Source organism: Furipterus horrens, unplaced genomic scaffold, assembly GCF_987537825.1.
Source record: "Furipterus horrens unplaced genomic scaffold, mFurHor1.1.pri manual_scaffold_17, whole genome shotgun sequence".
NCBI classification, from domain to species: domain Eukaryota; kingdom Metazoa; phylum Chordata; class Mammalia; order Chiroptera; family Furipteridae; genus Furipterus; species Furipterus horrens.
In genome coordinates this window covers 34,343,038-34,358,671 of record NW_028327187.1, presented here as the reverse complement: position 1 = coordinate 34,358,671, position 15,634 = coordinate 34,343,038, and positions in this window count along the sequence as shown.

Here is a 15,634-nt window from a genome sequence, read left to right as displayed (position 1 = left end):
CCCTGTCTCAAGATCGTCCTTTTGTTCTGCAGGACTCTGGCACAGTCGGTCAAAGTGCCGGGCCCAGTGGCCCTTTCCTGCCCAGGGCCTCTCCCCTAGTCTGGAGCTTTGCAGTGGCTTTCCTGCCTGTGCTCTTCTCCTTGCCCCAAAACTTTCTCTATTTCAAGCTACCGCTTCCGCTGGCTTCCCTGTCTATCGGCCTGCGCGCTCTATCTTTCTTCCTGCCACAGCACCGTCCCTTTGTTCTGTGGGACTCTAGTGTGTTCGGTCAGCGCAGCACTCTCCTTCCCCGGAGCTCTCTGCCGGTCTGGAGCTTCGCAGCAGCCCTTCCCTGCGGGCCCTTCTCCTTGCCCTAAAACCGTCTCCCCTCCAGAACCTCTGCCTCCGCTCTCTTCCCTACTTACACACCCTGCACGTCCTATTTCTCTTAGCCCCAAACCTGCCTTTTGTTCTGTGGGATTCTAGCGCGACTAAAGAGCAAACACTGATTTCAAGAACACAGTTCTCCTCCCGGTTCGGAGTTCCGCAGCAGCTTTTCTGTGCGGCCCGTCTCCTTGCCCCAAAACTGCTCCTTTGTTCTGTAGGGCCCTAGCGCAAGTGCTGGGCGCGCCCGGGATGCCGAGCTTTCCGTCTGAGGTTGCAGCTGAGGATGTTTCTCTCTAGACTCAGGTCACACAGTTTCTCCCAGTCCTGGTTGTTCACTGTTCTCTCACTCCTCTGGCTTTTTCGGCCAAATCCTCTCCCTAGCTCCCTACAAGAATTCACTCCCGGCTAGTGAGCTCTCCGGCTTGATACTGCAAACGCACGGAGTCTCAGAATGACTCAGCCTGCAGTTTGTGATAAACCCCTCCACCCCCCTCCACGCTGCTCCCACGATCTCCTCCCCGTTCACATTATCAGATATTCCCACTCACTCAGTCATTCCTCCCCGAGTTTGTTCCTCCTGGATTGTCTCCTTAACAGGAGCAAGCTGAGAACACTGTTCCTACTCCGCGGCCATCTTCTAAAGTTTTGACAGCTGCTTCTTAGGTAGAGGAGAGGAATGGATAATTTGGTTAAAGCTGGCCACCTGCCTCCTCCTAACCCTCAAAGCTTATAGGGACAAGTAGTTGAGGATATACTAGGATATGATATAGTAACAAATAACTCCCAAACTTAGTGCCTTAATGCCACAAAGATGTATTTGTTCCTCATAGCCAGTGTAGGTCTGAGGGACTTTCTAGCACTACTGTACCTCCACGTGGTAACTATACAATCCCGGCTGATGGGGGACTCACCATTTAAGTGCACATCTTAAACATATGGTTGTTTCAAACCTAATTGATGTAACATGGGGAGAAAGAGAGTTTGAGGATCTTGCACAATCAATTAAATATTGCATTTCAGAAGAGATACAAGGCACTGTAGCCTACAACCCACTGGCCAGACTTGCCATATGGCCCTGACCAACTTCGTGATGTAACTTCCTATGTGCTTGGACAGAGAGGAGAACCGGACATTAATGAGCATTAGGAGTCTCCACCACAGAAGTGCAGCCTGAGGATCTTTCCTTGACTTTCAAGTTCTCGTGACATAAAAAGTGAAAATGTATTGTTCTTAGTCACAGAATACAAGCCTGTCAGATGCAGGGCTGTGGCACACTGTGGAGAGGAAAGAGCCATTTTCCTTTAGAAAAATTTACTCCCACTCCTGAAAGAAGGACATGTAGTATAACACCCCATCCTTTTGGGTTTTCACAGATCACAGTTTATTTTATGTGTCACCTTGGTTAGACTATGTACCTGGTTGTTTGCTCAAATATGAGTCTGGATGTTGCTATGAAGATATATTTTTAGATGTGATTAACATTTACAATTGACTCTAAGTAAAAAAGATTACCCTTGATGATGGGGGGTGGGCCTCATCCAAGCAGTTTAAGGCCTTAAGAGCAAAGATTGAGGTTTCCAAAGGAGAAGTAAGTTCTGCTTCCAAACTGTAGCATTGATGTTTGAGCCTGCTAGCCTGCCCTACAGATTTCAGGCTCAAGAATGCAACATCACTTCTTACCTAAATTTCTAATCTGTTATCTGGCCTTAGAAATTTCAAATTTGTCAGCCCCCACAATAGTGCAAACCAATTCCTTAAAATAAATTTCTTGCCCTGACTGGCATGGTTCAGTTAGTTGAGTGTCGTCCCGCAAAGTGAAAGGTCACTGGTTCAATTCCTGGTCAGGGCACATGCCTGGGCTGCATGCAGGCCAGGTCCCAAGTTGGAGTGCATGTGGGAGGCAGGCAATCGATGTTTCTCTCCCTCCCCCCTCTCTAAAGATAAATAAAATCTTTAAAAAAAGAAATCTCCCTCTCTCTCTCAATCTCTACACACACACCACACACACACACACACACATTCTATTGATTCTGTTTCTCTGGAGGACCCTGACTAATACAACAGCATCTGTTAAATTTTCATTTACACAAGGTACCAATAAAATTCTGTAACTAATAACTGTGCTTTGAGGTATTAAACAAATTGGTAAATTATTCTTATTCCATTTAACTGTCTATCATGGGGGTTGATTTTTTTAATCAAAATTCATCTTCATCATTCTTTTAGCAACACACACATATTTTGTGTGATTCTATGACCTTTGAATCTCTTCTCTGTACTGTTTATAATGAGTAAGTTTGTGTGTGAAAGTGATTTTGCTTTATACATGTTTGTTTATTACAAATAAACAACTTAATTTGAGGAGGAAAAAAAATGTGCCTCAGAGGCAGTTCTTACATCAAGCCAAGGTTGAGAAATATATGTGCCACCTAGAGCAGTGCTTCTCACCTGTTAATGTGCACAGCCTCCAAGGTGACGCCCTTGATACAGGTCCGTGGACCACACTTTTGTGTAGTAAGACTATGTGGTTTCAGCCCTGGCCCATGTGGCTCAGTGGGTTGGGCATCATCCTGCAAACTGAAAGATTGCTGGTTCAATTCCTGGTCAAGGCACATGCCTGGGTTGCATGTTCAGTCCCCAGTTGGGGTGAGTGCAAGAGGCAACTGAGTGATGCTTCTCTCCCTCTCTTTCTCTCTCCTGTCCCTCTCTCTAGAATCAATAAAAGGAAAAAAAAGGTAAAAAAAAAAAAAAAGACTATGTGGTTTCATCCGTGACTATGATTCTAATCATCACTTATGGGTGATAACTTCAGGATCTCCATCTTCCCCTGAGGTCTCTGTCATTTTTAACTTCCCCATTATTCTCTAGCTCAATAGATGGCACTATTCATTGCTTAAGCCACAGACTTCTCATCTATGACCTCTCTTCCTCTTATCCAATTGATGACCAAATCCTGTCAAGTCTGCTTTCAAAACACCTCTCAAATTCATCATCTTTTCTCAGTCCCTACTATAACATCTAATATCCTCTTCCGGGCCACCATCATCTCTTGCCTGGGCTTCCAAACACTGCCCTCTCACCAGTTCCATTCTTTTACTCTCGCCCCCCTTTAATTCCTTCTCTATGCACCCAGCCCCATCTCTCTAAAATGCAGTCCTGTTCCTGCCTCCTCCCTGGTTAAAACTCCTACTGCCATCAAGATAAAGTCCAAATTCTGATTCTGTGGTTTGTAAAGGTCTTCAACACCTGCCTGTTCCTCAATTATTTTTACAGTTTGATGTCCCGTCAGTCTTCCATTCCTCTATTGAGCTCTAATATCTTGCTATACAGACCTTTTGCAGTTCTTGAATTGAGTCTTTTATCTCTGCCTTTGCACATTATATTCACTCTGCCTAGAGCACTCTTTTTCCACTTCGATTCATCTGGCCAACTTCTATTCATCTTTGGGTTTCAGCTTAGATGTCACCAGAATCCCTCCCCAAGTCACCTAAGTTGTGTTGACAGGCCCTCCTCTGTCCTCCCACAGCTCTCTGTATTCTTCTGTCACAGTTGTCTCCCTCATTAGGATGTGAACACCATAATAAGGGCAGGGACTGTGTCTGTCTTGTCTGGTGTCCAGCACACAGCTTAGAATTAATGGGTACTCATAAATGTTTGTGAATGAATGACTAAGTAAAGGAATGAGTGAATGTCAGATGTTCTTTATCTCCTGGTGTCAGCATTTTACTGGTGCTTCAGCCTCCAATGAATTTGCAAGTTTTGCCTGGGAAGGAACCCCACTAATCTTGTTTGATTTGCCTTAGACAGGCAGTGAATCTTCCAGATATGCTTAGGGCTAAGCAGTCAAATTCAGGGATTGAGGACGGGCAATAGAATAGTGGTGGTGCTCATGTTACTGGTGAGTTAGTAGTATCACCTATGTAGCTGAAGGCTGTTTTTTTCATACTTATAATTACAATTTTTTTAAATATCACGCTTGTCTCTCTCAGGTAGAAGGTCAAGTCCATGTGCACTTTTGTTAAGTTTTCTACCACTTTTGAATGCCTTCATCTTTGCTGGCCCTGCACTTCACATATGATAAGCAGCAGCCTCAGAGGCTGATTGAAAGTTTGTGTGCAGGAAGATTAAATGTTCTGTTTAGCTTCCCTTGCCAGAAGTAGGGGAGTCTGGCTGAGCATTGGTTGCTGGTGCTTTTGAGGCTCATTGGCAAAGATAACTGGACTAGAGAGAAGTGTGCCCTTGCCTTTGTTCTACAGAGGTGTGGGATGTCCTCTGAGTGAAGGCATTGTATATGCTAATATTGGGCTATTGTTACAACAACTTTACTGAGGGAACAAAGTCTTCCCAGGTCTTTGTTATTAATTTCAATGTGTAAACCAGCCACTTTTTAAAGAGATTTTATTTATTTATTTTTAGAGAGAGGGGAAGGGAGAGAGAAAGAGGGAGACAAACATTGATATATGAGAGACACATCGATCGGTTGCCTCTCGCATGCCCTCAACTGGGAACCCGGCCCACAACCCAAGCATGTGTCCTGACTGGGAATAGAACTGGCATCTCTTTGGTTTGCAGGCCAGCACTCAATCCACTGAGCCACACCAGCCAGGGCTACACCAGCCACTTTTAAACCGAAAAAGGGGCACTTTACATCTGGGGGAAGAGATTACTCTTGTTCTACCCTTGTGACTTTCTTATTCTGCATAGTTAATGACACAGTTTTGATTTTACTGTGCTGTTTAGTCTTCACATTGAATTTTGCTTACCACGAACTCTTTAAAATTCAACCCAGAGAATCTGTGGATTAAATTTTATGTTGTCTCCTGGAAACACTGAAATAGGCAACATACAGTGAAAGTTGAAAGGTGTATGATGAGTTAACTTAAGGTAAAACACAATGGTTGCAGAAGTCTTTAGTAAATGAGCTGTAAATAAACATTTAGATGTGTTAAAGAAATTCTAAGCTAGACTCTTTTTGTACATTAGATAAATCATGCACTGTGAATAAGTAACCCATACTTGATCTGATTTAATAAGTTGCATTCTTCATGTTGAATTTTTCTAAGATCAGGTACATTAATACTTAAGAAATCACCTACCCATGTCATTTCTTTGTAAGCCTCAATCATCCATTCTCCAATATATACAGTTGTAAGCCACTATTGTAGACATTATTACTATTAACCAAGTTTTTCTGGTTCTTCTTGAGCACGTGGTAACAGCATTTCATTTCTTGGCTTCTTTAGGGTTGGGCGGGGCCATGTGAGTTGTAGGTAATTGTTATGGTACTGAATATTTTTTTCTCCTCAGAATGCATATGTTGAAACCCTAATATCCACTGTGGTGGTATTAGGAGGTGGGGGCCTTTGGGAGGTAATTAGGTCATGAAGGTGGAGCCCTCATGAATGGGATTAGTGCCCTAATAAGAAGAAACATGAAAAGATAAGAAAACGTAAAGAATAACAGAGGAAGAAGAAGAAAAAGGAGGAAGAGGATGAGGAAGAGAAGGAGAAAAAGGAGAGGAAGAGACATAAGAGAAATGCTCTCTCTCTGCCACATGAGAACACAACAAGAAGGTGACCATTGGCAAACGAGGAAGAAGGCTCTCACCAGGAACCAAATCAGCTGGCACCTTGATCTTGGACTTCCCAGCCTACAGAACTGTGAGAAATAAGTGTCTGTTAAGCCACACAGTCTATGGTATTGTGTTTTAGTCGTCCAAGCTAAGACAGTGGTAATGATATATCACTTTTAAATGAGAGCACTAAGTTAACAATGACAGACTCTCTGGAGCTCTCTTCCCAACAGGCTGGGTCCATGAGTAATCATAATGAGCAGAGACCCCTGCCAACTCATGACAGATATGAAGCATTAGTGAGAAATAAATTTTTGTTATTTTAAGCCACTGAGATTTGAGGACTGTTACCCCAGCAAATCGTAGCCTCTCTTAATTGTGTGTGGCATTGGGCAGGTGTAGCATGGGCCTTGCTTCCAGACAGAGGAAAAGTTGAAGATGTTAATCTTAAAGTTTGTTATGGTAGAGGAGCCTCTGTCCATCTGTGGTTTCCCTGTAAGGCTGTTTGGTGGCTTCACCTAATAACTATCTGGGAAAGACTGGTACCCCTTCAGTCCTATATCAACTGAGGTACTGAAGGGTAATCTGTAAGCTCGTACCTTTCCCTTCCAGAAAGCCTCCAATGCTGTCTCTTTCAGGCCAAAGACACACTGAATTACAATGCAGATTTTAGGAAACAAAATTTGAGGGCTATCAGATCTGTGAGTCCCTCAGCCACTATTCTTCTAACAGACCCTGTATCTTTGGTCAAGGGGTGACCATCTGACCCAAAGTGGGCTAATCAAAGTCTTTCCCCATGAGTTTTTATACTAATATAGGGCACAAGCTATAAAGATAACCTCAAATATGTTTAAAGCCTTCTTCCCTGGTTCAGGTAGAAAATTTGACAGTGGAAGGTAGAAAAGTGAATGTTCCAAGAGAAGCAGCAATGAGAAATAGAGGGATGGAGATCTAGAGATAGTGGGTGAGAGTGACCTAAACTGGTATCTACACGGCTTCATCCCGTCATCACTGAGGCCAGCTCCATCCCTGTCATTTATATGTTTTGGGTTTTTTGTTTTTTTTTTTTTACAACAGATAGTGTCTTTATATTTATTTATTTATTTATTTATATATTTATTTATTTAGAGAGGGAAAGGGAGGGAGAAAGAGAGGGAGAGAAACATTGACGTGAGAGAGATACATCAATCGGTTGTCTCCCATGTGCCCCTCAATCGGGGACCTGGCCTGCAACCCAGGTGTGTGTCCCAACCGGGAACCAAACCAGTGACCCTTCAGCTTGCAGGCTGGCACTCAGTCCACTGAGCCACACCAGCCAGGGCCATTTTGGGTTCTTGAGTCAATAAATGTAATTCCTGCCTCACTGTTCATTCAGCTCAAGCTAGTTTTTCCACTTACAACTAAATGAGTGCTGATTAATAAAGGGGTTTCAATATCTCAATGTGATTTTTTTCTAATCATTTCCCAATTCTTTTACATTGTGATGCAAGAGGAGAGTGATAACAGTTGTACAGTTCCTAGGAGTTACTGAAGGGGATCTGTGAGTGTCTGTATGGGACGCATTGACATTATTCCTTTTTTGTATCATATAATTATGATAAAAATAGATATAAAATATTAAAGAAGACATTAAATATTCCTGTCCAACTTATAAATAAAATATTTTCAAAAAAGTTCAATGAAAAACTTGAGCTGCTCAGTGGATTGAGCGTCAGCCTGAGAGCCAAGTGTCGCTGGTTCGATTCAAAGTCAAGGCACATGACTAGGTTGCACGTCAGGTCCCCAGTTGGGGGCGCAAGTGAGAGGCAACCACACAGTGATGTTTCTCTCCCTCTATTTCTCCTTTCCCCTCTCATTAAAAACAAATAAACAAGTAAATAATTTAACAAAAACCTTTCTTAAAAAAAAGAAACGAGCTAGTTTCATTCAATGTAACTTTTTATATCGGGTGTTGTGTTTGAAATGATTACACACTATTTCATATGAAGACTTTAGTGATGACTCTGAATTCTTCATGGTCACCACTGACAAAACGTTGTGTTCCCACAAGTGGGTGACAGAGACAATTTAAACCTTGTTTTACAATCATTCCAAAATTTGCAACTGTTGAAATTATATTTAAAGTGTCTAACAGCTATTTATGTACTATTGTTGGTATATATTATGATGAAATACTTTGTGATGACACAAATAGATTGCAAATTCAATTGAATTTTTCATGTCAAGCACACTATTTCAAAATAACGATGATGGTACAATTTGCAGAACACACATGCGGTCACCATGTGGCTAACTTGGATGCAACTAAAGGGGTGTATCAAACAGATGCTAAGTATGTGACATGTGAAGAGAGGCATATGAGCCTGGTACCTGCAGTCCCCCACTCCCCGAGGTTCCTCTCCTCATGCTCTCTGCCAGCCTCCTTCAAACCCATGTCTTGGTGGTGGAGCACTACCGTGGGTACACTCAGCATGAAGCAGTGGAGCAGTGAGAGGTCTGAAAGTGCCCTTCGTGCTGGCTGCTCATGAGGACTGTAGGGCAAAATTCCAGATTCTGTACTACAGGATCTGTATTCTGGAAAAAAAAAATTCATCTAGGCTGCTAGCAGCCAGTGGCGAGTGGCCTGGGGGCTCTGGCTTCCCCAAGCTCTGCCTGATTGCCTCAAACACCAAGATTAATAATTCTCATCCACTTCTAATCCAATGGCAGCACCCCAGAGTGCCAAGGCTCATTAGTTGAGAAACTCTGCTTTATCTATTAAATTTTCCACTAGATCCCTGGCTGGTGTGGCTCAGTGGGTTGAGTGTGACCAGTGAACTGATGAGGTCCCAGTTCGACTCCTGGTCAGCGCACATGCCTTATTTGTGGTCCAGGTCCCCAGTTGGGGGTGTGAGGGAGGCAACCGGTTGGTGTATCTTTCGCACATTGGTGGTTCTCTCCCTCTTTTCCTCCCTCCTTTCCATCTCTCTAAAAATAAATAAAATTAAAAAAAAAAAAGTCTTTCACTAGAACCACACAGGGGAATGGGAGGAAATCTCATCATTTTAGGCCTTCAGAAGAGAGAAGTCCCACTGCCCTCACAAACACTCTTCTCAAGCTGTTTCTGTCTCTCTAAACTTCCCCCAGTATTTGTTCTGCAGTCCCTCCAGCATTGTCACCCTCTTTCTTGAGAAACTACCCTCATGTCCTCAACAATAGAAAAGAATTCCAGAGTGTTTTGGTTTCTTCATCTGGATACAGATGGAGACTTGCTGCAACCCAGGCTTGACATCTTTTGAGGCTGAGGCCTGTGGGTAGCATGACTCAGGAATGTGACACTCAGCCATGGGCAGGTCACACCACCTGGAGGAGCTTCTGTGCTAGTGTAGCCTCAACCACTGTGGCACCAGGAATGGCGTTGGACTGCCGGACTCCTAGCAACACTGTGTTGTGGTAACAACAACAGCAGCTGCAGAAAACATTTCCTAGGTGGACCGAATAGGCTTCCAGATTTCTTTCCTCAAAGCAACAGAGGCCAGTACTGACACTTTGAGATAAGTATGCACCCCTGAGCTTTGTAGAACTCCTGTGAGAGGGAACCCCATAGAGAGAGAAGAAGCATATTCTAATGATAGGTAAGATGAGGGGCTATGAATTGTTTCATCAGAAAAGTAATAGAAATTTAATTGTTTCCCTTCAAGCTAAATAGGTGGTATCATTTTACACTTTTCATTTTTTCTTTCCCAAAACATAATTGCCTTAAGTTATTATTGGCTCTAGCACAGCTACCTTTAAGAGAGAGGTGGTGACATGTTAAAGTAGTGAAACAAAGCGGGCTGCCCCTCTGTTCATCTTGCCTGCTGTGGACTTCAGATCTCACTGAAAACCACTTTCTTCAGGAAGCTAATCCCTGCTCCCTCAGCTTCTTTAATCTTAGGTGCCCTCAGAAAAGCAGAACAAAACTTCTGAGTTTTTTTCTCATGTTCATCTGTTCAAGTTCATAGGATTTAATCTACCACTTGATCACTCAACTTATTGAAGTGCTCCTCCTCCTGTGGCTCTGCTGTGCCTGGGGAACATGAAGAAAAGAGCCAAGCACAAAGGAATGCTGGAACCGGGGTCAAGGTCCTGGGAGTTGCCTTCTTTTCTTCTCCCTGAAATTATAAATATCATTTAGGTCATGAAACTGCTATCTGGGTTAGTAGCCAAGTCACTGGCTATCCTCAGCTGGGCTGCTATGTCAGCTCTCCAGTATTGCTTTTCATTTCTGGTTAACTCCTATTCCCTTCTCCGTGCTCCCCGAAATCATTTAAGCATTTCCCACCACAGCACATACCACCCTGCTTCCTTCTCTCTTTCCCACTGTAATAAAAACTCAATGAGTTGCGGACCTTTGTCTGCCTTGGACTTCCAACACTTAGCATAGGGTCTGCCTGGCAAAGAGTCAGCACTCAATAAATATTTGTTGCATGAATGAAGCTAATTCTGTTTGGCTTGGTAACCTGAGCAAATTTTTTCCTGTCTATAAGCCTCAGTCTTGCAACTGTAAAATGAGGGCTATGGACTGAATCTTCTCAAGATCCTTTTCTGTTCTGACATTTTATGGTTTACTTTCCTGAAATGTCATTCCCATTCCCAGTAACATTCCTCTGATGACTTCACCTTGCACTTTGGTAATACTAAAATTGTCCAAAGTGAGATTTGGCAAGCAATATATTCTGTGCATTTCAAAAGTACTATCTGTAGCCTCCTCTTCTCCCTTTTATTACCTCTTGTTTCAAAGAAGAAAGATTTCTCCATCTATACAAACCTCACTCTCCTGTTTGTACTCTCGAACCTTCCCTGTTATTCTGTTCTGCAGTTTTACTTACATCCATTCATTCAACAAACATTTGTTGAGCTTCTACTATGTGCCAGACACTATGCTAGGCACTGAGGGTATAACTATAAGTAAGTATAATCCTTACCTTCAAAGTATGTATACTCTTCTTCTATAATATTTCTGCACATGCTCTCAAATCTTTAACTTTTGTCTGGATACTTTACCAAAGATTTAAACTCTTAATATTCCAAATGTCTTCTGGGTATCTCCATATAGTTTTCCCATCAACCCCTCATATATATAATCTATCTTAAACTAAACTCTCCTCCATACTGTTTTCTTATTGATAGTTTTACTTTGATTAATATTTCTATCCTGGTCTGGGACAAACAGATTTGAGGCTCCAGATTTATAGCTGCCTTCCTCCTTTTTTTAAAAGTATATTTTATTGATAATGCTGCTACACTTGTCCCAATTTTATCCCCTTTGTCCTCTTCTGCCCAGTAACCTCCTTCCCTCTAGCAATCCCACCCCACTTAGTTCATGTCCACGGGTCATGCACATAAGTTCTTTGATTTCACCCTTTCCTGTATTATCCTTAACTTATCCCTATCTATTTTCTACCTACTAATTATGTTTCTTAATTCCTGCACCTTCTCCCCACTTCTCCCCCTTCCACCTCCCAGCTGATAACCCTCCAAATGATCTCCATATCTATGATTCTGTTCCTGTTCTGGTTGTTTGCTTAATTTGTTTTTGTTTTCGTTTTTAGTTTTTAGGTTTGGTTTTTCATAGTTGTGAGTTTGTTGTCATTTTAATGTTCATAGTTTTGGTCTTCTTTTTCTTAAATAAGTCCCTTTAACATTTCATATAATAATGGCTTGATGATGATGAACTCCTTTAGCTTTACCTTGTCTGGGAAGAACTTTATCTGCCCTTCCATTCTAAATGATAGCTTTGCTGGATAGAGTAATCTTGGTTGTAGGTCTTTGCTTTTCATCACTTTGAATGCTTCTTCCCTGCAAAGTTTCTTTTGAGAAATCTGCTGATAGTCTTATGGGAACTCCGTTTAGGTAACTCTCTTCTTTTCTCTTGCTGCTTTTAAGATTCTCTCTTTATTTTTAACCTTTAACATTTTAATTGTGATGTGTCTTGTGGGGTCCTCTTTGGGTCCAACTTGTTTGGGACCCTCTGTGCTTCCTGGATTTGTATGTCTATTTACTTCAGCAAATTAAAGCAGCTTTCTTTCATTATTTTTTTTCAAATAAATCTTCACTTTCTTGCTCTTCCTCTTCTACTTCTGACACCCCTGTGATATGGATATTGGTATGTTTAAAGTTGTTCCAGAAGTTTTTAATCTTCTCCTTGTTTTCTTTATTTCTTGTTTCTTCTTTCTGTTCTGGGTGAATGTTTATTGCTTTCTTTTGTTTCAAATTACTGATTTGAATCCGGCTTCCTTCCCATCACTGTTGGTTCCCTGTATATTTTTCTTTTTTCTTTTTCATATATTCTTCTTTATTTTTTTAAATAATTAAGTAATTAGTTAAATATTTTAACAATAAAAAATAACAATCCCTCCCTCTCAGACTTGAGACCCTTTACAATCTTATAAAGGACAATGGACGAAGGTCTTGAGCTCCTCTAGCTGCTTCAAGCTGGACATGGTCGTCGTCCTACCTACCCTTGGGTCAAGAAATCCCTAATAAGAGTGGGAGTGTGGAGGAGAGGGTGGCCTTCCCACAAGGGGAAGGATCGTGCAGACTCCAGGTTGGTTGGCTGTCTCTGGACAACGGCATGCTTGGTTTAACAGGCTGGCATCCTTGTTGTATTCTGGGGGCAACAGGGTTAAAGGACATCATTCAATCCATAACCACTAGATGACAAAAGACAGGTATTAATTTTTCAATGTCCCACATTAGGGAAAAGAAGGGTTTCTTTGGAGGAAGGTATGCCAGGTACATCTCACCTGTCCAAAACCCTTTTGCCCATTATAATTAGTTTGGACTGAGGGAAATATTTTAGGTATCCCCCCGCTCAGGCCTCTGGGCTCTTTCTGTCCAAGCCATTAGGATAGAAAAGAGAAACCAGTTTTAAAGTGAAGCCCACAGATCACCCCATACTTCACCAACACAACCACTTAGTTTAGCCAAACCATTGAGTCTCAGGAGGCAGCAATGCAGACAGGATTAAGTGAGGCCTATACGTACAGACAATCACTCAGGTAATGAGATCGTAGGCTTATGCCCTTTGAAAACAGAAAACACATGTTAATTTATGTAACATAACCCACATACAAGTCTCTAAATCTGTAGGACTGTCTTATCGGAAAGATATCCAGTTGCAAGGCATTTGACATTCTTCTCGCCTGTAAATTAAACATCTTTGATAATGCCACAGACATAGTTTAACTTTCAAATGAAAACAAATTTTAAATGAAAAGAAACTTTAAAGATGGTTAGCTGCACTACTTTATATTCTACCACTGGGCATTGTGATCTTCCTTGAATCGTGATTTTTCTCCCTGAGATTACCCTCCTTGTCATTAAAGGGACTGCATTAAGTTCATTTTTAATTTATCCTGTTCATTTGCATAAACACAACAAGAGCAGCAAATGATCACTTATGATCTTTAGTTCTGCTTTGCTGGAACTTATGCAAGGAACATTTAGGGTGACCTTCATTCTGCCCTTCAGGGCACAGAAGCTGAGCTACATATCTGGCATTCAGCCTTGCCTGTAAACACCTGTCTTTTCCAGGTCCTCCTGGTTTTCCATTGTGCCTTAAGGTCCCTTCTACCCATCTTTCAGGAAAACAACCTTCATTCCTTCCCTGGAAAGATTGCTATGGACCGCTCATCCATCCAAGGTACCAGGCCTTTTATCTCGTGGACTTTTATTATCTTTGAAGGTCAGTCCCAGTTGCTCAGGGCTTTTTGGTAACAACCAAAGCCCAAGCATGTCTCCTTTAGGCATGACATTCCAGTCAAAGTCTTAGTCAAAAAAATCGTTATTAACAACTGGTCTTATTAGTTTTATGCAAAGAAACTTAGGTCATTACTTACTTCTTTAGAATGCCAAATTCTGGAGGGATCAGATAGGGAGAAAATATATACAGTGTGAAGGAAAATCCTTGTCCTTCTAATATTCACTGAACTTGCATTTCTATTCTTTATATTTTTATTTTTCCCCCCACTAAAAAATTTTCTGTTTGTTTGTTTTTCCATTACAGTTGTCTCACTTTTTTCCCCCTCTTGCTTCCCTGCACCCTGCCCCCCCCTTCTTCCACATTCAGTCCCCACCCAGCTGTCCATGTCCATGGATCATTTATACATGTTCTTTGACTAGACCCTTCCCCTTCTTACCCCTTCTCTCCCTCCCATCTCCCCCTTTGTTACTGTTAGTTTATTCCTTGTTTCCATACCTCTGGTTCAATTTTGCTCATTTGTTTGTGTTGTTCATTAGTTTCCTGTAACAGGTGATAGCATAAGGTAATTTTCTTTTGTTGCCTGGCTTATTTCGCTAAGCATAATTCTCTCTAGTTCCAATCATGTTGTTGCAAATGGTAGAAGTTCCTTCTTTCTTTCAGTACTTATTCATTGTCATTTTCCCCTTTTATACTCGTGTTCCTCTCTGTCTCTCTCTGTTTCTTCATCTTCTTAAAGCAGACCCTTTAGCATCTCTTGCAGTACTGGTTTGGTGGAGATGTATTCTTTTAGCCTTCTTTTGTCTTGGAAACTCCTTATTTCACCTTCCATTTTGAATGAGAGCCTTGCTGGGTAGAGTATTCTTGGTTGTAGGTCTTTGTTTTTCATTACTTGGAATATATTTTGCCATTCCCTTCTGGCTTGTAGTGTTTCTGCTGAGAAATCTGATGATAGCCTTATTGGAGCTCCCTTGTACATTATTGGTTGTTTCTCTCTTGCTGCTTTTAGGATTCTCTCTTTGTCTTTGAATGTTGGCATTTTAATTATGATGTGTCTTGAAGTGGGCCTGTTGGGGTTCATCTTCATTGGGACCCTCTGTGCTTCCTTGACTTGCATGATTCTTTCTCTCCTCATGTTAGGAAAGTTTTCTGTCATTAGTTTTTCAAAGAGATTTTCTATCCCTTGCTCTTCTTCTCCTTCTGGAATTCCTATGATACGGATATTATTACAGTTCATGTTGTCCTGCAGCTGTCTTAGAGCCTCTTCAGTCTTGTTCAGTCTTTTTTCGTTTCGTTGCACTGTCTGTGAGTTTTTGTCTACATTGTCCTCCAGCTCACTGATCCGATCTTCTGCTTCCTCTAGCCTGCTTTTAATTCCTTCTACTGTGTTCTTCAATTCAGAGATCATATTCTTCATTTCCTCCTGACTCTTACTGATAGCTTCCATGTCCTTTTTGATGCTGGTATAATTCTCAGTAAGTTCCTTATAGTTCTTCTGGAGTTCACTGTAGCTTTTCTGGAGTTCTTTGTAGTTTCCGCTGAGCTCATTGAGCTTCTCCATAATCCATGCTTTCAATTCCATATCTGATAGTTTGCTCCCCTCTATTTCATTTAGCACTCTTTCTGGGGACTCTACCTTTCCTTTCGATGGGGGGTTGTTTCTCTGTCTCCCCATTTTTGTGACTCCTATTGTTTGTTGGTGCTTCTTAGAATGATCTGCACTTCCTGGATCTGCCCCTGGTGGTGTCAGATCCTGTACCAGTCTGGGCCTAGGCAGCCTGTTGGAGACTTCCAGGGATCTACTGCCTTTGTCTCTCTTCTTTAGTTGTTACTATACTCAATCTGTGATTAGCTGTCAGGCTTAAGGACCGTGGATGTGGCAGCTTAATTCCTGTAGGTAGGGCCTTTGCTTCCCCTCAGGCTGACGCCACTTGGCCAGGAATGGTCTGCCTGCAGCACTGGGGATGAGTCAG